General features: G+C 38.0%; 1 protein-coding gene and 1 long non-coding RNA gene across 2 annotated transcripts in view; both read right to left on the bottom strand.

The window, feature by feature from the left end:
* MICU2 (mitochondrial calcium uptake 2) overlaps window positions 1-23,889 on the bottom strand; it is a 155,168-nt gene that overhangs the window by 126,753 nt on the left and 4,526 nt on the right. The window lies entirely within an intron of this gene.
* LOC121063516 lies at window positions 7,645-22,008 on the bottom strand. The gene is made up of 3 exons (XR_005816042.1): window positions 21,832-22,008; window positions 17,849-17,973; window positions 7,645-11,766 (listed from the first exon to the last, which is right to left on the bottom strand). It is a non-coding gene; the product is annotated as an uncharacterized LOC121063516 (long non-coding RNA).

Raw genomic sequence — 23,889 nt, 5'->3', positions numbered from 1 at the left:
TTATGTCAGCAAGAGGCACTGGTTTTATGAATGCATGCTCAGTTTGGGAGCTCTGTTTCAGACATCCATTCTTCAGCTAAGCTAGTATTTTATAATTCTTTCTACACAGGGAGAACAATTGTGTTTAATTTTAATTGTAACTTAAGTCTTCAGCACTTATGCAAGCTACGTGCCAGGTATTTCCCCTGGAAATCCAGAAGAGGATTGACTGTGCTTCATGAAAAATTTCTGTATTTCCCTACCATCAGATTTGATACCTGCAGCTAAGGGAGGGAGAGAAACTAACTTCCAAGAGTGTCATTGAAGTAACGTAACTATTAATATTGCTCTCCTTCTGTTCTCGCTTGCATCCCTTTCATTCACTGACATCTTTCAGAGGCATTTATATGCCTTTCTTGTTGCCTTTCGTATCATCCCTCTCTTGACTCAACTCCAGCTGGGCTTTGCTTTTCCTAACCCCGAACTTGTACATTCAGACTATGTCTGTATATCCCTTCCAGGTCACTTGTCTCTTCTTCCATCTCTTGTGCATCTCCTTTTTATGCTTAAGTTCAGTCAGGAGCTCCTTATTCACCCACACAAGCCTCCTTTTGCTCTAGGGTTGTATCCCATGACATTTTTTTCCAGTCAGACCCCTGATCAGGACAAAGTCTGTTCTCCTTAAGTCTGGGGCTGTGATCTGCTTTTGCCTTGTGCCCGACTCAGGAACCTGAGCTCCACCATTTCATGGTCTCTGCAGTCAGGGCTGCTCCCAGCCCTCACATCCTCAACCACTTCTTCCTTGCTTGCAAGTATGATGTCCAGCACACCATCTTCCTGTGTTGGCCAATGCACTCCAAAAACCTCCTGAATTAGTTGTGCTCTGTGGTGTTGTCCTTCCAGCAGATAATAGGGTGGTCAAAATTCCCTGGGACAACCAAAGCCCTGTAATTATAAGGCTTATTTCATTATAAGGCTGCAATTCTTCCTTCAAAGGTGTAAGACTTTGCATTTCGTTTCTCAATTTTGTAAGGTTCCTACATAGGCCAAAGCAACGGGCCAACAGGTTTCTGCCCTTCAGTGCATCAACTGGTCCCCCATCATCGTGTCCACACATTCAGACTGAAGCATCCTAACTTCGATGCAAGAATATTTTGAGAGACAGCGTTGAAGGGTCTTGCTAAAATTGAGGTATATGGCACATACTGTTCATGGACCCTCGTCCACAATTCCAGTCATTTTATCATAGAAAACAGTCAAGTCAAGTCAGGGATGATTTACCCTTGGTAAAGCCATGATGATTGTTTTGTATCCTCTGGGACACAGCTCTGAAGAAGGAAAAGAAAAAAGAGCTCAAGAAAGCCAAGAGGTCCACAGGAACAGCATTGCCCAAGCTTAAGAACAGTTCATCCCACTGTGGAGAAAAACAAGTAACCATTCCACCATGGTTGAAGCTAGTAAGCAGCCTAGAACCTCACCACAGAAAAAGTCCTGGTAATGAGTGACAGAAACAGGTGAAAAGGAATTTTGCTGTGGTGCAAATAGGCTTTAATACATTTAATACTCAACTTGTGTGAGAGACACAAATGCATCAAGTATATAGATTAAAAATTCAGTAAAAGAACACACAATTCTGTCTCACAAACCACTGAAGGGACACAAAATGCAGCAGCATTCTGCTTGCTGGAGGAGGGAACGGGCTTCCCAAGTTCCATGCTGCGTGACATGGGCATGTAGAAGCTGCTGATGTGCACAGGTTCCTGAAGTCAAAGTACGATCTCTTGAAGCTAGTGATACCAGCTGCTGACGTGGAGGTATGTTAAGAGACTTTTAGAGAAATGAGAAATCTGTCCCAGAACTACCATCATCTACTCCTGTCCAGACCGGACCATCTTAGTCAGAAAAGTTTTAGCTTAGAAATGAACGGTCCTAGAGACATGACCTTCCTATCAGGTAGATGATCTTTCAACTTGACTAGAAGAAAGATATCCTATCCATCAACAAAAGGGAGGACGGTTGAGATGGTTAGCAAGAACATAAACTACTTGATCTGATGATGAGAGGACAACTTGGCTGACAGAAGTATGTTTGACAGACTTCACAAAGCACTGGAAGTGGTCAGGTCTGACAAAGGTAACACCGTACAGAAGGGTAAAAAAAATCCTGGAGGCAAAAAATAAGCCATAACTTGTGCGACAAAGTACCACGGCTTTCATGGTAGAACTTTCTGAAATGATCTGAATAAATACCTGGAGACACTCAGCCCTTGCCAGAGAACTGGAGAAACATGTAGAGTATCACCCATGTTGGACACATGCATTCTATCTAAAGTTAAAATGCTGCTGCACTTGGAGTTTAACAGATAAGAGAGGTGTTCTTCAACTAAAATACTATGGGAAAACAAACAGAAGCTTGAGTCCACAGTTCAGAATAACACTCCCTTTCTGCATATTGTCAAAAAGCATTCCTTACAGAGTGAACAGGACATAAGGCAACAAAATTTGGTTATAAAATAAAGAACTGATTTGAAAGTGGAATAAATAAAAATAGCCATTCAGACCAGGATGAAATGCACGAACTTCTGTATGAATACAAGAAGTCTAAACAACTTACCAGGTGAACCAGAAGATATGATGCTACATGAGGCTATAATAAACATCCTAAAAACTCAGCAGATGGAAGACAACAAGTGAGACATGGAAAATGCAGTGTGAAAATGGACCAGTCTGTACTGGCAGACAAGTGACACTGCACATACTTCAACACTTAGAATCAAATAAAGTAACCCGATTTCATTAATATGTGCTATAACGTCCACATACTCAAACTCCTTGTCTAAGCAGGAACAGGATAATTTAGAGCTGTACTATAAACCATGCAACCAAGAGCTAATCTTAAACACTAATGAACATTATGAAAGCAGAAGAGCAACTACACAGTAATTGAAATCTCTCACTGTTAGACATGTAAATATGATACATTTGTGAGAAGTGCAGTATTTTTGATGACATAAATAATTCATTCTGCAAGCTGTCATAAAAAGCAGAAATAACTTTTGAAGCAGGAGCAAACTGTTCACGAAGCCAGCTATATCTTGAACCAAAGAGCCACTAATAGTATCTGTAATATATTCATATTAAGCATCTTTGGAATAACAACAACAAAAAAATAAAAACATCCATTCCTGTGAAGTTAAATTTCACAAAAGTAAGCTATATTTTAACATAGAAGATAGTTGAAAGGAGCATCTAGAAGTGTAAACCCCTGCAGGTGACAGAGGTCATCTGCAAAATTGTTAGGAGCTCACAATAAACATGCATCATTTACTAAAAACAATCATTAAAAAAAAAGGCCCATAAAAGGCAGCCTGCTTAAACAAACACTTGAGAAGGCTATTTTGTGTATAAAGGCATCTTTTTAAGATGTTTCACTCCTAAATAGAGAAAATGGAGCATAGGACTCCCCATATACTTTTAGCAAGTTAACTAGAAGTCATAAAAAAGCAAAGCTTTATAAAAAAGATTTAAAACTGACTTTCTATTAACTGATCAAATCTAATAATAATCCAATCTAATAACTTTCTTAAAACTGCAATTAAAACCTGTTTCAAGAACATCAAAAGTACAAAGATTTAAAAAGATCAGTAGGGTCAGTGTGTGACCGAGACCTGAAGGCAGAGCTCAAAAATAGTACCAGAAAAGCTACGCTGATTTTTTTTTTCTCTGGGGCTCACTATAGAAGAACTCATGGATGTTGCACAATGGAGTCTTTCTCTAGAGGGGACAGAACAGAGAAAGCATTTCAACCAATCATCAGCAAAAAAATATTCTAGACAAAGCCACTAACAACGAGTCAGTGACAACTGTCTGGGGTAACACAGTATTTACCCCAAATTTCCAGACAAAGTAAAATAGAAAACTAATTATCTAACACCTGTGGTGTGAGATTTATTCCTTAAAACTGCAGCAATGAAAGTGTGAAATATTGTATAGTTTAAACCAAGAATTAGTTCTCTGGGAGGAGACAGGGAATTTGGGTACAGATAAGTCAAGCCTGGACCAAAGCAAACAGTTTAAACTGTAACAAAACTAAGCATATGGATGAATACACAGGAAGAGTCAACACCTTTTGTAGAGGGAAGTCATTACTACTAGAATTAGCTGAAGGTTTGATAAGCAGGTGCCTAAGCGTGATTTTACTGACAGAACAGACTGGAGTTTTCAAAGAAGTTTGGACAAGCTACCTAACAAAAAGGAATCTCCCAAACAAACTGTGTTAATGCAGGACAAAAGGAAAGGTCCACATAAAATTAACTTGTTAAAACAGAGCAAAAACAGAGGAAAAAAAATTTACTTATGAGAGATTTTGCCATTAGAGTTCCTAAAAATCCTAATAATAGCTGGTTAAAAAAAAAGAAAGTCAAAAGCCTTGGTAATAATACAAAGGTATCTGGTGTAATCAAAAATAAAACTGACCAAAAAACATGGATGAGGGTGTGTGTGGCAGGAGGCGATAGCAGCACAGCTTTCTCCTAATGGTGACGTGACAATTCCTGAAGTTTTATAAACCAGTATTTTCATTTATTTGATGAAAACTCAAGGGTTTTGCTAATGTATTCTACAAAATGGCATTGCCTGGTGCATACCATGAGTTGCACTGTGTCGTATAGAATAACATCGCCACAGAGAGATACAACTGCCAACCATGCCTTTCTGAGCTGCCAGCAGGAGTGTTTAATATGTAGTAACACAACAGGCTCTAAAAAGGGCTTGGGACTTGTTAGGCAGGATCACTTTTTCCACAGGAACATGCTTATTATATAGGTAACTTGAAAAAGTAATTTGAATATTGGCATTTATTAAACTATAGAAGATAAAGTACAATCCTAAAGAAAACAGCATAATCAAGCAGCCAAGCAATTGATCTGAAAAACTATGTTTATTTGCAGGCTCTGTTGAAAGTGCAAGTGTTTTCCATTTTCTAATGCTTACATATAAATAAAGCTGAAAAATAGTTCTTGCAGCTGGTATGCTGATACCTTTATCGGCTACACAGCAGGGTACTAGCCTCTTGCAAAGGTAGATTTCTAGTAAATAGCTGTCAACAAGTCCATGCATGACTGAAGTCAAATTACAAATAGTAAAGGAACAGGTTTTTGAACTCAATGCCAGCAAAATATCATGTATCTAATCCATGCAAGAATTACAGACCTCAAGACTGCTATTATTTTATTATCCATACCATTTACTTTTTGGTCTGCTTCACAGGTTTGTTTGAACTTAGAAATCAATGGTACTTACAACTGGGACTTCACCAATAACAAGTCTCTACATATACACACTAGGATACGTTTCCATTTTGAAACGATCTATTGCACACAGATAATAAAATACATAAATACTTAGCAATGTTACTAGTAAACTTAAATACTCCCTTAGTAGCAAGCAACTTAGGTTAAGTCCTCTGAAATCTCTGCATCAAATTTTTATTGTTTCTCATCACCTGCAGGTGTTTTTTGTTTTTTTTTTTTTTGTCAGTGACAAAAAGGTACAAACTACTTCCTATGTATTAAGATAAAACCAACCTTCACACCACACAGACACCAGCCTGTCCCCCGCAGCTCCAAAACACAATTTCATATTTGATGCTCTGCATAAGAAAGGTCTTACTGCCCTACCAAGCACACACAACCCAACTCAACAGTATTGATGCTTCTTTTTGTCCCTTGGAATGACAGGCAGCACCAATTTCAGCCATCTTTCATAGAATCACAGGATGGTTTGGGTTGGAAGGGACCTAAATGACCACCCAGTTACAAACCCCTGCCACAGGCAGGGACACCTCCCACCAGACCAGGCTGCCCAAAGCCCCATCCAGCCTGGCCTTGGACACCTCCAGGATGGGGCATCCACAGATTCCCTGGGCAACCTGTGAAAGGGCATCACCACCCTCACAGTCAAGAATTTCTTCCTTATGTCTAAACTAAAGCTAATCTCTTAGTTTAAAGCCATTCCCCCTAGTTCTATCACTCCACCCCCTGACAAAGAGTCCCTCACCAGCTTCCTGTGCTGGAAGGCCGCTATAAGGTCTCCCCAGAGCCTTCTCTTCTCCAGGCCGAACAACCCCAGTTCTCTCATCCTGTCTTCCTAGCAGAGCTGTTATGGCCCCTTGATCATCTTTGTGGTCCTCATACGGACTCAACTCCAACAGGTCCCTGTCCTTCTTGTGCTAGGGCTCAGATCTGAACTCAGGGCTCCAGGTGGGGTCTCACCAGAGCAGAGGGGGAGAATCCCCTCCTTTGTCCTGCTGGCCCCGCTGCTTTCGATGCAGCCCAGGACACGGGTGGCTTTCTGGGCTGCAAGTGCACGTTGTGGCTCATGTTGAGCTTCTTGTCAACCACCAACCACAGGGCCTTCTCCTCAGACCTGCTCTCAATCCATCCTCTACCCAGCCTGTATTTGTGCTTGAGATTGCCCAGGTGCAGGACCTTGCACTTGGTTGGCCTCATGAGTTTCACACAGGCGCACCTCTCAAGCCTGCCCAGGTCCCTCTGGACGGCATCCCTTCCCTCCAGCATGCTGACCCCACCACACAGCTTGGTGTCATCGGCAGACTTGCTGAGGGTGCACTCCATCCCAATGTACTTGTTGCCGATGTCTTTCTTCCACACCTGTTTAAAGCACTGTAATTTTTCCTCATACTTAAATTGTAATCACCTACATATTGATCTTTATAAAAAGTAAACTGCTAATAGTTTAAGAAACAATTTACACAGTTACTTAAAGGTACTGAAAAAGGCATTTGCTATAATGAAAATTAAACTTTTCATAAAAACACTATTACACAGAAAACATTTTTTCTTCTAACACTTTAAAAGGTATTCGATCAAGAAACACCAGAGAATCATGGTATTAATGATACCATACTGATATTGGTATCATACAGATTAATTCTTCCATATTAAATTGTTAGCATTATTTCTTTTTTCCCCATTTCTTAGTGGTTTTGCACGGTCAAGGAACAGGCTTAGAAGAGTTACAAATCACTTCACAGATGCCAATTGAATCATTTAACTGTTATTAAGAGACTGAAATAGAACAACTGATAATAAAACAACACACTTTTTTTTTAAAATACACACAAATCTGATAAGAATAACTGTACTTTCATAAATAATTTTATAGGTAATGTCTGGAAAGCCTGCAACTATTTGTGCCTTTACATCAAAAACTAGGCAGCAGAATTCAGTTGCCCGGTCTGACAAAACATTCAAATGATCCTGATGAAAACCCAGATGAAAAGGAGCCAATGCTCCGTTAACCCTCCCTGGGCAGCACATTACTTACTAATTTCATGTTCTGTATATTTAAATCTGGATTCCAAGTAGAGAATGATCACAAACAAAACATTTGAAGAAAGTATGACATGGAAGATTAATGATCAGTAATGAAGACTATGTGAATGGTCTGTGAATATCCCAGCTAAGTCAGGATTAATATGTCAGATAACAGTATCTTCTCTCGCAACTGCTACATGCCATCACATCACATCACATAACAATGCTAATAAAAGTTAGTAATCATCAGGCATTATCCTTTTTCAGATGCAGGTATCAAGTACAGGCACACATGAACTGAGTAATTCAAGAAAAGCAACAACCATCAGTTTATGACTGAAATAAAAAAGTTTTTATTATCTCATGAATGTTTTTAGAAGCATAACAATACCTAAAAGATTGAAAAAATGGTAATTTAGTTCTATTATCCACAAAACTTAGACACATACTACAAGCAAAGAAACTCTAAATGTTCTATACACAGTTAAGGATAGGCACAGGGTATGGTATCCCGAGATAAATGCTGAAGGCCCTGCCATATCCAGCAGTACCCAAAGACAGTAATTACCTTAAACCCAAAAGCACCCCATTCCAACAGGCAGCCCCAAACTTGCTTCACCAGGCAAACACCCGTGAGCGTGACAGCTGCTGCTACACAACACTGCTGCTACACAACACTGAGCTGGCTCATACTTTTGTTTTCTCTTTGATTAGAAGAAAGCATAGAAAGGAAGGCAATTAGCTGGGCTGAGCAACAGCCTGAGCAATTTACTGATAATTATAAAGTACCAATTCTTATGGTCTCTACTTGGGCTTTAGATAAAATAGTCATTTTGATTACAATCTGTATGTGTAATAGCATTTGAAAGCATTACTTAAAGTTTAGCCCAGCTCTTTCACCGTGTTTTTGCTGTCTGGCATCTCTAACCTTATAGGTCACATGTCAATTAAGCAACCACTTATTAAATCCATTTTTCTTAAAGTAATCTTCAACCAGGTTTTTCTAAGCTATTATTTTTTCTACTTCAAAAGGTTTAACACCAGAGATCAGAAGCTCTGGGATGCCACTCCCACATCAGTTAGCAATGCCCATTTTTTACAATGATTTCGAAGACCAGAAAGGAACTTCCTAAGTAGAATCATGAATTTGGAGGAATAACAAACTATAGAAAGTTAGATACAATATCAATGCTTAAAATAGCTGTAGTGCTTCTAGTTTTTCTCAGATACAAATGTTGTTACCTTTGCTCAATTCAAACACCAATGCAGCATGCCAATCACTTCAAAACCTGTTAAAGGGCATTTTTTTTTTACTCTTGGAAGGATCTGGTTTTGGCACAAAACTGAACTCAAAGGCCCATCTAGAAGCCCATCTCTCTCTCCTTCCCTCTCTCTCTCCACCAACACTCGCTGTAAGGTGAAATATTTAATCCTTGTAAAAACAAGCAAATCCAACTGGAAAACAAACTTAAATTTCAGATTTTTTTAAAAATAAGCAATTTTTTTTTGAATCAGTGTATGTGCTTAGAGAAAAGAGTGAATTATTAATCCAGGCTTGATTTCAATTAAGCATCAAGTCAAATGCAGCCCACAAAGAAACTAACACAATGCTTTTTTCCATATCCTGTTCTTGAAATTAAACCAATTTAACATTTTAATTAGCAAAAACCTTTAAAGAAAGCTATAAAAGTCGATATTAGGCAATGCAAATTACAGTCCTTGCAATTTTATTCATTAATTATTCTAATTACCTCCATAGCTAATGTTATGTCTAAATACTAATTCCTTAAAAGAAAATGGTTTCAAGCTAGTCATTAAAGCTTCCACTGAGGGAAGCCCAAGCCATCTTTAATACAGCAGCTAAAAAAAACATAATGCGTTACAGAAGTCCACTAAACAGAACATATATAATTCCTTTCCATGTCAACACAAACTCTTTGCCAACAACACATCAACACAACTCAATGCCATCAATTGCCATTCCTTTCCAATTAATATTTTCTGCATATTTCTTAGTATTTATTTTGAATATTTTGCACCTATATGCTACTTAGATACTCAAATCCTTGTCATCCATTCTAGTATAAAAGAAGTTTGAAGTCTGTGATGCTACAGACTTTTAGAGTAGTAAATCCCACAGTGGTACAACTTGTTTGGTACAACGATGTTGATGCAAATTAGTAGCAAGATTTTTTTAAAAGTTAATTGTTTTGGTTAAAACATGGACAACATACTTTTGTTCTTTAAAATAATACTAAGCTATCCTACTTTATGCAGAAAGAGAAAGTTTCATTATCTCTAACTTTTTATTTTTCACTTCACTCTTCCTCAAAAAAAATAAAATAGTTTTAAATCAAAACAAACAGAGACTGGTGATGCTTCTCAAAGTCAAGAAGAAGGCAACGTAAGAGTGAACTGGAAGAAAGAATTAGAAAATCCTTACCTGGGAAGCGAGACCAGTAGGTCAGAAGTTTCAGTGGGCCACTTTACATACTCTACACAAGAGCACCAACATACGATCCAGCCATTTATTTTCTTATCTTTACTTTGATAGGATTATGGAATAAATAGATAAGAATTGAGAGAGATGATGAAAAGTTATTTCTCAATGTTACAAATATTTTCCCAATATAAACATAACTGCCTTTGGTTTAGCTTTGTATTTTCTCTTTAGAAATGCTCTAAATGCTCAGGAAGGCTGAGTAAAAGCTACTGGAAAAGTGTAGTTAAAAACCTGGTACAGAGTAGCTCAGCTACAACGGCAGTGTAGAACCAGAGGACCTTGCCAAAACCAAACATGACTGTGCTGTTTGGAAAACTGACTAGTGCAAAGAACATTTTATGCAATGTTATACTAGTAGTGCTGAATTACCTCTATTTGTTCTTAAAAATTGTTTCTCATTAAGTGATTACAGCTCGCCACATTTAACAGAGATGAGCTTAATGTCAGTACTCCTAAATGTGTGAAATACAAAGAGGCTTAGACAAGGAATCTAACCAAAGAACACAGTGTTTAAAGTTTGTCAAAATACTATATTTAAAAGGGGTCTCTCCAGCGTTACAGTGAGCAGCTCTAACTAGCACCAGGGTATAAGCTGGCAGCAGCTGTGAACAGCTATTTAGATCGCAGGCTTAAATAGCTTTGTTCCAGAAGTATGGAGAATATGAAATGACAGCATTAAATGATTTTTTTGGACCTTTGCTTTTTTTTGAAGCAAGGTAGAGGGAACGAAGAAAAGAAGAGACTTTAGTGCCCTATGCTCCTAATGCTAGAGAAGAAAAATACCACTCCTTCCTATGTACTCTCCAAGGTCCAGTGACTACAGTTCTTCACATGCACAACTAGAGAAAATATCATGCAGCACTGAACTAGGAAGATTTTCTAAGGAGGCAGAAGAAATGAAAGGTAAATCAAACAGTTTAATTTAACAAGCTTAGCTTGCAATAGTATTATCTTTGAATAACAATTAGTTGCTGTCAACACATCAGAAAAAAAGCTATTTTAAAATTAGATTTTGGACATTAAGCTCTTAAAAAGTGAATATAAACATTCATATGCTAGAAAAGCAGGTCATTTTATATTTTGAAAGCACAATGTCACAACGAAGAGTAGGTCACAGATACTGTGCGCATATTAATATCTTTTAGATTAATTTCAGCCCAGCTTGACATTAAATATGAAGCTTTTTGTTACAAAACAGCTTTTAATTAACAAAGAACAGTAATCATAGCTGTTAGCATGATGAGTTGATAGTAAAAGCTATAATATTATAAACATTTATAGTTTTGCTAAACGCTTTCATAACAGCTCTTTTTCTATAAATGGGTTGCACACAATGAAACACACAAAGCTACAGTCTATACATTCACGCTTGCTCTGACTATCCCATAAAACAAGTGGCCAAATAATCCTGGTAGTCAAAGATGACTTTGGGGGTATTCATTTCAAAAAATGGTATTTGTTTATTTTAAGGCAATCGGAGGTAACCCACCCTTTTGAGGGGATAGGATGGAGTAGGCAGGCAACCCTTCTGGTGTCAGCCCAGCTCTGCTTCCTCTCCAGCCTCACACGACCTGATAGTACCCAAACCTTTCGGCACTAGGTGACACCAAGCTCATCCTGCAGGTGGTTCACAAAAGAAACTTAAAATTTTTCTGAATGTCTGTAAGGTTTTTATTCCAGGAGACATAACAAGAAGATGTATGCTTAATGCATATTGACTTTAGATGGCCAAGAAAATGGAAATACGTGGAAAATTAGGCTGGTAGGGAAAATGGGAGTGTTGCTTCTTCAAGTCTGGAGGAGGAAAACTTCCATCTTGGACACCTTTAGAGAGTGAGTTCTACTGCAGCACTTCACTTATTGTTGCAATTCGCAGATGACTTCCACTGAAGAATTCCTCTTTCCTTCTCTTTGTGCTCACTAAAACGGATCACACATTTTTTTCCCCCTATACAAGGTAGCAAGGTCATAGCATCAGAGTAAGTTGCTAACATGACAGAGAATTTAAAAAGAAAGCCCACTACAATTAAATTTTTGCATGCTAAAACTAACAGCATTTATAAATTAAAAAATGCAGATTGAAAAGCTATCTTCTTCCAATGATTTGTTCACAATGTAGAGAAGAAACAAGATTCTAGTACCCTACTCCAAGTAAGACCAAGTTTAAAGTGAATACAGTATATTCAAATAGAGCTAACCCATTTGTAAGCATTTAGAAGTTGAATGCTGCCTTGAATTGAAAAGCGACTACACAGAAGTTACAGTGGTAATGAAATCGGCTAAGCCGCGTGTCCAGCCCCTAGCGGAGTGGACTGCAGGGAAGATGAATTACACAGAAGGCTCACCACGCTTCGGGAAGGGATTGCACTTAATGCCCCGGAATGTGCCTCGCTGAATGCCTGTGTCCAGCAACATTGGCTGGAATCCAAGCAGATCCATTACGTTCCCTTTATACATCAACTTACCACATGCCTCGGTGACACCACAGATATGCCTTTCCTCCTCCCCTTTATTTTTAACTTGAGTATCTTTAACACAACTGAGATACATACTTCAGGCTATACCATCAAGGAGGATTTTAAACCCAGTTTAGCACTTTGTAAATTATTGTGTTATCTTTCCACCTCTAATCTAACACTGTATTGTAAAAAAAAAACAGGCAAATTGAAGTAATGATATAGTTCACACAGATGCTTACATGAGTTACAGTACTATACTTTCACACAAAGTTATCTGTGCGTGAACCTTTTAAATTGTCCATAAAAACAATTATGTTGACTCTGTTTCTGAAAACAGTCTTTCTTGAGCAAGTTCTTTGCAAACTGATAGGGTATAGAAAAGCTCATGATACATTTCCTTTATTTATTTTTTCTGTATCCAGTTATATCCAAATCTAGCTGAGAAATAGTATATGTTTAAAATTATATGCCTATCTTTCACTCTGGACCTACAAGAATCATGTTTTTAACACACATAACAATACCATGACAACCTAAATAATTTTGCTTAAAAATAAATAAAAAAGACAAATCTCCAGAAAGCTTTTTCTTTATTAATTTAATAAACTGGTCTCAATACAAGTTTGGTTTTAAGCCCTGAACTTTCTGGACTGGCTGGAAACAAAGATCACAGTTTCAGCACTTTCCAGTGTTTTTTTTTAATCCTTGTTCAACTTAAAAAGATCACCCTAGAACATGTAGTAACACGGGTGGTAAGATGCTTACTTGTGTTATAGAGCTTTGTGTTGTGCTCTGTCTGGAGCATGGGTTTGAGCCTAAATATTCCATACCTCAATCTTCAGGTTTTCCTTGTTCTGAAAAACGATCTCTCTATCATTCTTTTACACAGGAGAAATCTTCTGAATACTCTATCAGTTGTGTAGATTACAGCAACCTCCTTCTTTCTCAGCAACAAAAAAAAAAACAAAACAAAAAAAACAAACCCCAAACAGAACTGCCAGTTCTCCAGCAGCCTTACTACTACAGGAAAATCTGAAGCTTTTTGTAGGCAAATATAGATGCCCAGGATTTCTCAGTATAGTTATTGCTATGATCAAATATGGCCTTGTTACTTTTAACACTAGGCTGCTAGTGACCCCCCCTTCCCCCCCTTTTTTTTTCCTTCAAACTTACAATTTTCTCAAATTTATTCTGTGTGGGAAATAATCCTTTCCCTCTTTCCATCTGGAGGAACTGAGGGTCACTAGCCCTCAGTTTAAATGACGAAAGTAAGCCATATGGAAGAAACTTACATGGAAAGGAGTCAGCACATAAAATAGATGACCAACTAGGAATTCGACAAGTTGAAAGCAGTCATCAGTTTTTGCAGCCATTTTTCTATTGTTAAAAGCTTGTTTTTTCATGGTGGTGAGTAGTGCAACTTGGCACTTCAATAACAGATGTTTCTCACCTTGTGATTTAACAAAAGCCACCAAAGAACTCATTAAGACTCTCACTACTCTTGATTCTCAAATCAAAAAGTGTATATATAAGTATATATTGAACCTACCACTTAGTTTCATCAAGAATACTAACAAAACATTTGATTTTATTAAAGTTGCATTACTGTTCCTAACACTGAGAAAGTAGCTTAACTTCCCTGAAAAACTTCTAGCCTTTACAGTTGGGAAGTGTCAACCCTGGAAGTTCAAAACCAATAAAAACAACCACATGATCTTAAATAAAAACCTTACTTTTTTGGCCAGTCCAATCTTAAGGCATGATTTATGATTACTGAACATTTATGACCACTACATCACCACACCACAAAGCTCAACTTAGTCTCTAGTCAAAGCATTGTAATAGGTTGGATATGTGGTAGGTAAATTGCTAATATATATATATATATATATATATATATATAAATATAAATAAAATTTAGTTTCTTTGTCAGACATTTCATGAACACTTATTTTATGTATAATGGAAAGTTAAATTATGGTATTTTATGTACTTATTGCATGCAATAACACAGGATACTTTACTCAGTGCCTTATGCATACATTAGCTCCAAAAATACAGCAGAACAAACTCTGAAGGACAGTAGAGACACCTTCTCCTCCCACGCTTCCCTTACTATAAAAGTATTACATTAAGTAGAAAGACTGCAGTACCAAAACAGAATAAAGGATATTTTTCCTGCAAAGACAGAAGAGGCTTTTTTGAGCTGTCTATAGCTTAAGTTTGTTGCATTCAGCAAAATATCTGAATACAAAAAATTATTCAGCTGATGTATGGGCATGAGTGTTGCAAGCATGCTATCTTCACATTCTTATGAAACTGTTCATGGACTCTGCTCTTTGCAAAGTACGAGCTCCAGGGCCCACGCCCTATTCACAATCAAAAGCACATCCCTATTGTCTCATGACTACCTGAACATAAGCTGATCACTACCAGTAACTCCTCACCTGTCTATTCAAGGTTTGCTGACAGAGAAGGCACATTTTACAGTTTCTGAAGTACCAGCAGAGCAATCTTTCCTCAACATTTGCTCAATTTTTAAATTTACTTTTACTTCAGATCTAAGAGCTTGTGTGGTGACCAAAAACTTGTGGAATTTTCCCATATACAGCATCTGGTCTGATAAAGGATATTGCCTCTATCAACTTTATTTTGCCAAACACACTCAACTGCAAACAACTTTTGAATCCACTTTGGCTGGTCTAGCAGATCAACTGGATATTTCCAGTGGCTAGAGACAGATGTCCACAACATGAATTTATAGAGGTGATACACAATTGGGAACTCTACTGAACTATACAGAAGTGTCCGTACACCACAACCAGAATTTAAGCCCTATGTTGTCTGACCCCAGAGCCACTCTACCTACCTCACATTACCCTCCACCTTCTAACTCTGTATTCAGAGCTAAACCCATTGCTTCAGCAACAAAGCAATGAAGAGAGTAGAAGCAAGCTCCTTCCCTCCTGGAAAGCGACAGTGCAGGGCAGTTCGAGGTGTGGAGGCTGCTGGTCCTGGAAGTGATGCTGGGAGAGGTACCCAACTCACAGGCTACGTGAAGAAGAGAGGACCCAGGACCCTCTGCACAACTTCATCCTGTAGAGCCCGCTATGAGGAAAGAGTCCTGCAGGGAAAGCTCCCAGATCCCCAGAAAGATCAAGTTTACTAGCCGTTTGGGGAAGAAGAAGTGAAATAGATGTGCCATCAGGTCGACAACTACGCTCTCAGAAATCCCTCTCCCAGAAGAGTCAACCACGCGATGGCACTTGGTATAAGCACGCTGTGCTGTTTGTATCACTATTCTGAAACACTGGAAATGCTACCACTAGGAATGAGTGTACAGTGCGAAGGAAAAGGTATCAGTAGTGTAACGTTATATACTGCTCTAAGAGTTTTACAGCAAGGAATGTGACTACGATTCACTACTGCTGACAATACATCTTGAATGCATCACTGCCACTTCAAGAAGCAGTACTGTCCAGGGACCTCTTCATCACAAACAATGAAATGAGGTACTGATGATAAACATACAGCAAACAGATGGCATATTCACAGATGAAACCACATTATTTTTTATAGAAGTGCTCACATAAAGAATCGACTATATAGTGCTATACAAACTATGTTCAATTAGCACATGCAACATTTCTGGTGCACTGAAATTTTCTTATTTTGCTTTGTGTTTTACACTTTTGAGGCTGAAGAGGAGTAAGAATTAAAATTAAACAATGCAACACCATTTGGCAATATGACATTGTCAGTTTTCCAAATTTAACAGCAGCTGGGAAAAAAGTATGTCAGCAATTTCCTACGATGTTTTTCTGGAAGATTGAGTAGGAACATTCCATACAACAGGCATATTCGCAATAAAAGAAAACACTGTGTTCTAGGAAAAGCAATTTTATATACTTTACACTATTTACTGTCCATGATGGTTCTTCAGCTGAGTTGAAAATTTGAAGTTTAATTAACTTATTTTAATCCAGAAGCATAAGAGTTGCTTTAGATTTTGCCTTTTTTGTTCTTGATGATGAGTCCTTCCCATAGCTCACAGCCTAAATGTATTTAGCTTTAAGGTCTTTAGCACTCTTTTCAATAAAGTCACTGGAGAGAGCTTAAGACAAGCACAAATTTATTCACAGAAGTGCTTAACTACAGCTCTATGTGAAAAAAGGAACAATTGTTTTTTCTCAGAAGGTACTGCAGCAGCAACACACACACATGCATTAACCAAGCAAGCTACACAGAACTACAGCTCTGTTATAATACAGAAAATGATTTACTTTGAATGGCAAATTAAAATGTGTATTTTAACCACAACATAGAGCATGTTTAGCTCTTGTAAATTAGTCTCAACATATTTTAAGGTTTTGCTGAGAAGCTTTCATATGGGAAGGTCCAGCTATATCCAATTTAAATGAAAAGAGTTTCCAGAGCTTAAAAAATTGTTGCTTAAGTAAGGAAAAAATAGCAGCATGCACTGCCAGATAATTTGGTGGACGACTAAGAAAATAATTTCAGACCAAGTAAGTCACAGCACAAGAAAAGTATCTGCACATTGTAGGACTCACCCAGCTGAGCACAAATAGAACCTGCATCTTGTTTAAGGAGCTCTATTTCCATTACTCAGTTGTTTCTCACGTGCTTACAAACCTCCCAGGCCTAACCACAGAATCAGAATAAGAAAGACTGTTTCTTTCACTGCAAACATTATATTCAAACTTGTCCACATTTTTAAAGTAGCTGCTGTAACTGCGTTTTTATAAGGTCTTCCTCTAAATTACATTAGTGACACAGACATTTCATGAAGACAAACCAGATATTGCACTTGTCTGAAGTACTGAAACAAATGTTTGTGTTCTCTGATACATACATGTTACCATCCAAAATTTATTAACGGCCCATGTTCTACTGTGGACACAACTCACTGCAAAAAACAGTAAGCTACTCCTAAGTGAAGATGGATCTCGTGAAAAACAGTTATGCATTAAGAAACAGGAGTCCATCGAATGTGAGCAACTAAATCATATATTAATTCTCCTCATTTGTTCCATACGAAAAAATCTAGATTTTATAATAATACTTTATATTAGATAAAAGTATCTGAATTGCTCTGGGAAGCCTAGGTTTTAAACTGATTCATGTTTTGTATTGTTGGGTTTGTTGGTTTTTGTTTTATTCTTTTTTTCACTTCGGGTTTTGTTTTGGAGACTAGTGTTTATTCCTGCTGATTCACACCTTCAGCAAAAGCCTGTCCTTTTCTACTTATTCCCAAGTACTACTGTACTCCATATTCCTAAGGCCATCAAGCATATTCTTCAGAGTACAAACGGTTGCCAAATGTTTTATCAACCAGCTTTATTGCATTCCTAAACAAGAACCACACTCTAATAACGCCATCTCCTCAGGCAAATGAGCAAGGGAAATCATTTCCCTTTGTGACAATTTCAGGCTACTGAGACCACTGTTACTTTAAATATAAATACTATGAGGTTATGAAGTAATGGTAAAATACAGCATGTTAGCATCATTTTGACTTGCATGTCCATTAAAAAAAAAAAGCCAAATTACCAGGTAAATCCAGAGTTGCTTCAAAAACAAATCCAGAGAGAACTGTGACAGAGGTTGTGCTGCAGCCCTAAACCACTCTTCTGTCTATTGCGGCATTCAGCTCTGGTGTCTTCTAACTTTCAAAGCTTTGGAAAAGGAGAAGCAAACGGTCAAGCAATGTGGTCAGTGCATAACCCATAAAACTTTTGCACCGAAAAATAAAGTTCATTTTGGCAAATCTGTGAGAGAATATAACACTGTTACCAAGTTGTGTCATCAGAGCAATATGACAGCACAGAACTTTCCTAATTTCTCTTCAGCAAGGCTGCACAGCAGTGTGCGCACAGCGTGAGTTTCAAAGCCAGGCCTGACCTGGTGGTGAGCAGCCACCACAAGCAGCCTTCAGCTGAACTTCAGGCAGAATCCATCCTTCCTGTTCTGGGCATAGCTTATAAGTTAGACCAGAAACTTTCAAAATAAAACTCATAATTTCATTATTATCATACCATTACATTTATTTTCTTTCTCTTGTATTTACATAATGAGTATTTTATGTGCATCTTATACATATGCATAATACTATATCCTTAGAAATGTATGCATAAAATGTAAATTTACATTATAAATAAGTATAAATAAAGCTATATGTGTATTTAAGTGTATTGTATTTTAATATTGCATTATAATTTGTTAATATATTATTACTACAGCAGTATCTCCAATAATAGGCCTTATTCAAAGTAAACATCTACTTTAAAAAAAAAGAGATTCAGAAAAAATGATTTCTGGAAACACTGATTTCCTTCGGTTCGTATCAATTTTTCATCTACGCTAGAGTTAGTCTGCAGTTTTTGGAGGCAGATGGAGTTTTACTGCTGATTGGGCACAGCAGCAGGGAAGGGATCAGTGCTGATAAGACAGTATTTATTAGCTACATCTGCTACAACTGCTTTTTATAGACTCCATCACTGCAAGACAGTCACTCTCGAAATTTCCCCTACGCTGAATGGGACTTGAGGAACTAATTTAAATGCTGGCTGGTGTTTAAAGCTAACAAGACTATTCTCTTGTCCTTCGGCCCATAGTGTAGTTAACAACGGTCAGGAGCAACAGTAAGGAGACAGAGCCAACTGAATGTGTTCTGAATGAGCATTTCACACCATTTTCTGTGTCATTAATTCTGATGATTACTTTAGTTAGTGTCTTTGTGGAATATTATTTAAACTAAATTAAGCCTACTTATGTCAAATAAAGTAACATTATTCAAAGAACAATAGTAAAAAAAGAAATAAATTAGACATTACAAAGTACTCACACTGAGTGACCTGGAAGCACCCAGTGCAGGAAATAAGCAGATGTACGTAACGTGAACAGCCCTAATGCTATTGTCACAGCTGTCACCAGTGAAATCTGTGTAACTTTCCCCAGAGCAAAAATTAATGTAGATTCTGAGCTACTACCTCTTCTTCTGGTTACATTATGCTGCAAGATGCTAACTCACTTCCTGGGAATAGCCATATTTAGCCATTTGTGTCTGTAGACAAAAATCTACAAGGAAGTGTAATACAGAGCTCTTAAGCTCATCCTGCAACCACAATAACAGAATTGATGCTACTGTTTGGACACAACTGATCATTTTTTACAAGAAAAAAAAAAAAAGAGGCTACTTATCACTCTGCCTGTTCAAAGTTTTTAGAAACACCATCGTTTTAGATACATCTTCCATCTAAGAAAGGAGATAAAAAAGAAACATCATAATGTCTGTTTTGTGCAAGGAAAGGGTCTATTATTCCCGGTAAATAAATACTAATTTCTTCCTGGGGTATTTGTTAAAAATCCAATTATTTTGTATAATTATTTCTATTCAGAACAGTATTTTTAACTTGCAGTCAAACTATTTTCTTACTCATTCATGTTTGTCCACTAGCATAAACAGCCAATGACTTTCAAACTGTAACATTAACCTTTCACTACACCAAAATCAAAATAATAGCTAAAACCACAATAATCATGCAACTTCAAGTCACCCAATCTGTCCACATGTATCAAAGTGCCTAGAGAATGCTAGTTAAATTTTGTTTAATTACTCAAGTCATACAGCCGGAGCAAATCCAAGTAGAAGGTGACAGATCAGACGAAAGATAGTTAAATTTTAACCTCGACCCCTAAGATTACATTTGACATCATGTTGTTTTAGTATCAATGAAGACACCTGTACAAAGAATCTCTGTGCACACATAGAAGGGAATAAATGTAAATATTTTCAAAGCCAAAAACTTCAGGATATAAATATCTCACATCCAAAAGGCTGAAATGGATACTGTATATTTAAAGTTGTGAAACAAATGTATATCCATAAGCAACATCTAAGTCTATAATTAATTATAACATCATGGCCCTACAGATTCCATACTCTCTATACCACATTCTATTTTGGGCACACAACATGACAGTGTCTGTATGTCACTAATGCAGAGAATGATGTTTGTGATATATTTAATATCTCCGTTATTGATTTAGACCGCTTAGCGGATACCTGATACACACAGTATTTCCATAACACACTGAAATACAGAATTAAACAAGAGGTAGCTAAAGTTACCCTGTTTGGCTGCGCAAGAGGAACAGCTCAGAAAGACTGAAGCATCTTTCAGGGAAAAAAAAAATGAAAAAAAAAGATTAGGGAAGGCTGAGCCGTTAATCCAATTCTAAAAAGCTCTTCCTGTGGATGAGATTCATAGATTTATTGATGCTTAAATATTAGACGAATGATGTTTTAAAATGAGTTTTTGAACACACCACTTTCATAATATTTGGGACTATTAACTCTAACTTACTCCTAGATGAATTAGGAGGCAACAATGTTAAGGTATTTATTTATGTGCACAGACCCAACCCCAGTACTTCAGTTTACTTCTAGAAGCAATGGCGAGAAAAAAAAAAAAGAATAAACTGACGTGATACGCCAGTTAGAAGGCGTATGCATGAATTGTGTTAAAATATCTTATGTAGCCACTGACTGTCGATATCCCAGAAATGCAATGACAAATTGACTACTCAGAATCACAGAATCCTCTAGGGTGGAAGAGACCTCCAATATCATCTAGTCCAACCTCTGACCTAACACTAACAAGTCCTCCACTAAACCTTATCACTAAGGACTACATCTAAACGTCTTTTAAAGACCTCCAGGGATGGCGACTCAACCACTTCCCTGGGCAGTCCATTCCAATGCCTAACAACCCTTTCAGTAAAGAAGTTCTTCCTAATATCCAACCTAAACCTCCCCTGGCACAACTTTAGCCCATTCCCCCTCGTCCTGTCACCAGGCACGTGGGAGAATAGACCAACCCCCACCTCTCTACAGCCTCCTTTAAGGTACCTTTAGAGAGCGATGAGGTCGCCCTGAGCCTCCTCTTCTCCAGGCTGAACAATCCCAGCTCCCTCAGCCGCTCCTCGTAAGACTTGTTCTCCAGATTCCTCACCAGCCTCGTCGCCCTTCTCTGGACTCTCTTGAGCACCTCCATGTCCTTCTTGTAGTGAGGGGCCCAAAACTGAACACAGTACTTGAGGTACTTGAGTACTCATTTCCTTTCAAAAATAGGAAGTGTTCAGTGTGTTTACCTACAATGTTTAACTACCTTGTCATGATCATCATTTTGTCATATTTATTGAGATTGCAAATATAGCAGGAAAGATGCATCAGAAAAGCAAAATACGAAGCTGGTAGAAGGATGTTACCAATGCTGACAAGATCACTGCCTGCACTCACTGCTCACCAAGAAAAAGACTTCCCAGCACTGGGCACTGCTGTCAAGAAACATGAGTGCTTTGAAAGACCTTGAATCAGACCTGGTGCACACCTGAAGGCTGACGGTTTTACAGATGCTTCAGTCGGAGGAAGATTTAAAGGCACCACCTGAGGGGTGGTTCGAGGCTGAAGCCAAAAAGGCAGCCTGGAGCCCCTCACGCCTTCCCTGCCGTGCTGCAGCCCCAACACTGACCTGATGCTGGGCAGGGGCAGGCAAACGTGGTCCCTGGCCACCTCACCCAGCGTAGCTTGGCCCACTGCACGTAGACAGCTTCTGTCAGCAGCAGGAAAATCCAAGGCCAGCATGGTGTGGAACGGACAAGGTAAAGCAGGAAAAATAAGTAATAAAAAAAGCATAAGCCTTACTTAAAGTGGCTGCAGCCCACAACAGTAATTGTGATTTTAATGGTTTTTTATATGGCCTTGTTTCACCAGGCAGATTTTAAGCATTAACCATAGGGCCGTGTGGTCAGGTCTGCACGAAGCTTCTCCGAGGCCTGCAAGCTATCAGCGAGTAGCATGCCTGATGTGGATTAAAAACATTTGCATTAAATTTCAAAAGCCTGTTAAAGCGTTCACTGAGGACTTGTATTTTATACATGATTAATTATTCTTTTGTGAGCATCCTCGTAATCTATTAGATGTGCTGTTACATTTGCATTCGCAATTAATTTCATAGAATCACAGAATATCCCAGTTGGAAGGGACCCATAGGGATCACTGAGTCCAGCTCCTGGGTACCCAAAGGACCACCCAAAAATCAGACCATGCGTCTGAGAGCTTTGTCCAAACACCTCTCGAACTCTAATAGAATAAAGACTCAAAGACAAACACTTTTAAATTATTACTTAGGACACAAAAATTATTCTAGGACTTTTGATCAAACAAAAGCTGGCTTTTTTTTTTTTATTATTATTTTTATGACAGAGTAAGCACAAGAATCTTCTTGTCTATTTTTCAGATTAGGCTGTACATATTCTTACCGGTTTTATTTTAGAACCAGATTCCTCCGGGCAATTCCATACATCACTACAAATCCTTATGCAATTGTATCCAGACTTCTATATTTATCGAGACACCTCATCTTAACAGCAATGTTCTTCCTTAGCATGAACCAGGCTTTTAGAACAGATTGCACAGAAACCCCCACAAAAATTCCCATTCTAACGAGATTTGCCAACCAGTCTCTCAGTTTAAAGCACCTACATGTGAAGTATAGATTAAACAATGGTTCCAGTAAAAAAATATGTTATTTCTTTTTCTATTTGGTGACTGAATTCAAATGCTACACACATACATCCTATCTGCCAATACTGAAAACCTACATGCAGTTAATATGCATTTTACCTTCCTAGATATAATCTATATTAAAATAAATAAATAAAAGTGAGGAAATGTGAGCTAAAAGTTGTGTAAGCATAACATAAGTCATCAAGTGGTCCAGGATACATGGAATATGCAAAAATATCAGAATCCCAGAGCTATTCATTTCTTCCTTCCACTGCTCTAAAGAAATTGCTTCAAACAATTTAAACAAGAAGCTGCTTTTGACATGCATGCAACTGATGTCATTTGTTTTGGTAGCACATAATGAGGGGCAGTGACACCAAGAATGTAAGACCACATTCATGTCTATGCCAGAAGTTACCAATCAAGTGAAAATAAACTAAAAAGGTAACATATGCATAGCTGACATTAGTTTGCGAATCATCTATTGATCAGGATTGAAATTTTTACCCAGATGAAAACCATGCACAATATACTAGAGCTCGTCTGAAACAAATCCATCCCAGCACTCAAAGTATGACCAAGAAACAGTCTGCTCTCAGAACTATTAAAACCATTTTTATCAGCTTCCACATCTGGAAGCCCAAAGACTTCTCCTACAACCCTGATAAACTTTTGAGTTACATTTAATTGCAGCAGTCTCCCTACATTATCTTATGAACTGCAGCACTTTGAGCTCTCTATCAGCCAGGATTTGTGAAGAGGTCCTCCAGTGGATTATTTTGTCTTTACCATTGTGCCAGATCCAAGGGCATCTTCCCTGAACAAAACTGGTGTTCAGGATATCCTTTATGGTATTCTGCATTCATCAAAGAGTATAAGGCAATAGCTCTGAAGTAAATTTTAGTGGTGGTTACATACATAGCCCAAGAAAATGAACTGAAGCTCCAACTTTAATCAGTAAAAGTATTTTACTCACAGCTGTTTGGAGTAACAGTTTTCATGAAATGGCCACACACAGTCA

Source organism: Cygnus olor, chromosome 1 (genome assembly GCF_009769625.2).
Source record: "Cygnus olor isolate bCygOlo1 chromosome 1, bCygOlo1.pri.v2, whole genome shotgun sequence".
NCBI lineage: Eukaryota > Metazoa > Chordata > Aves > Anseriformes > Anatidae > Cygnus > Cygnus olor.
Note: the sequence above shows the minus strand (reverse complement) of the source record. Positions and strands in the feature narration are given on the sequence as shown.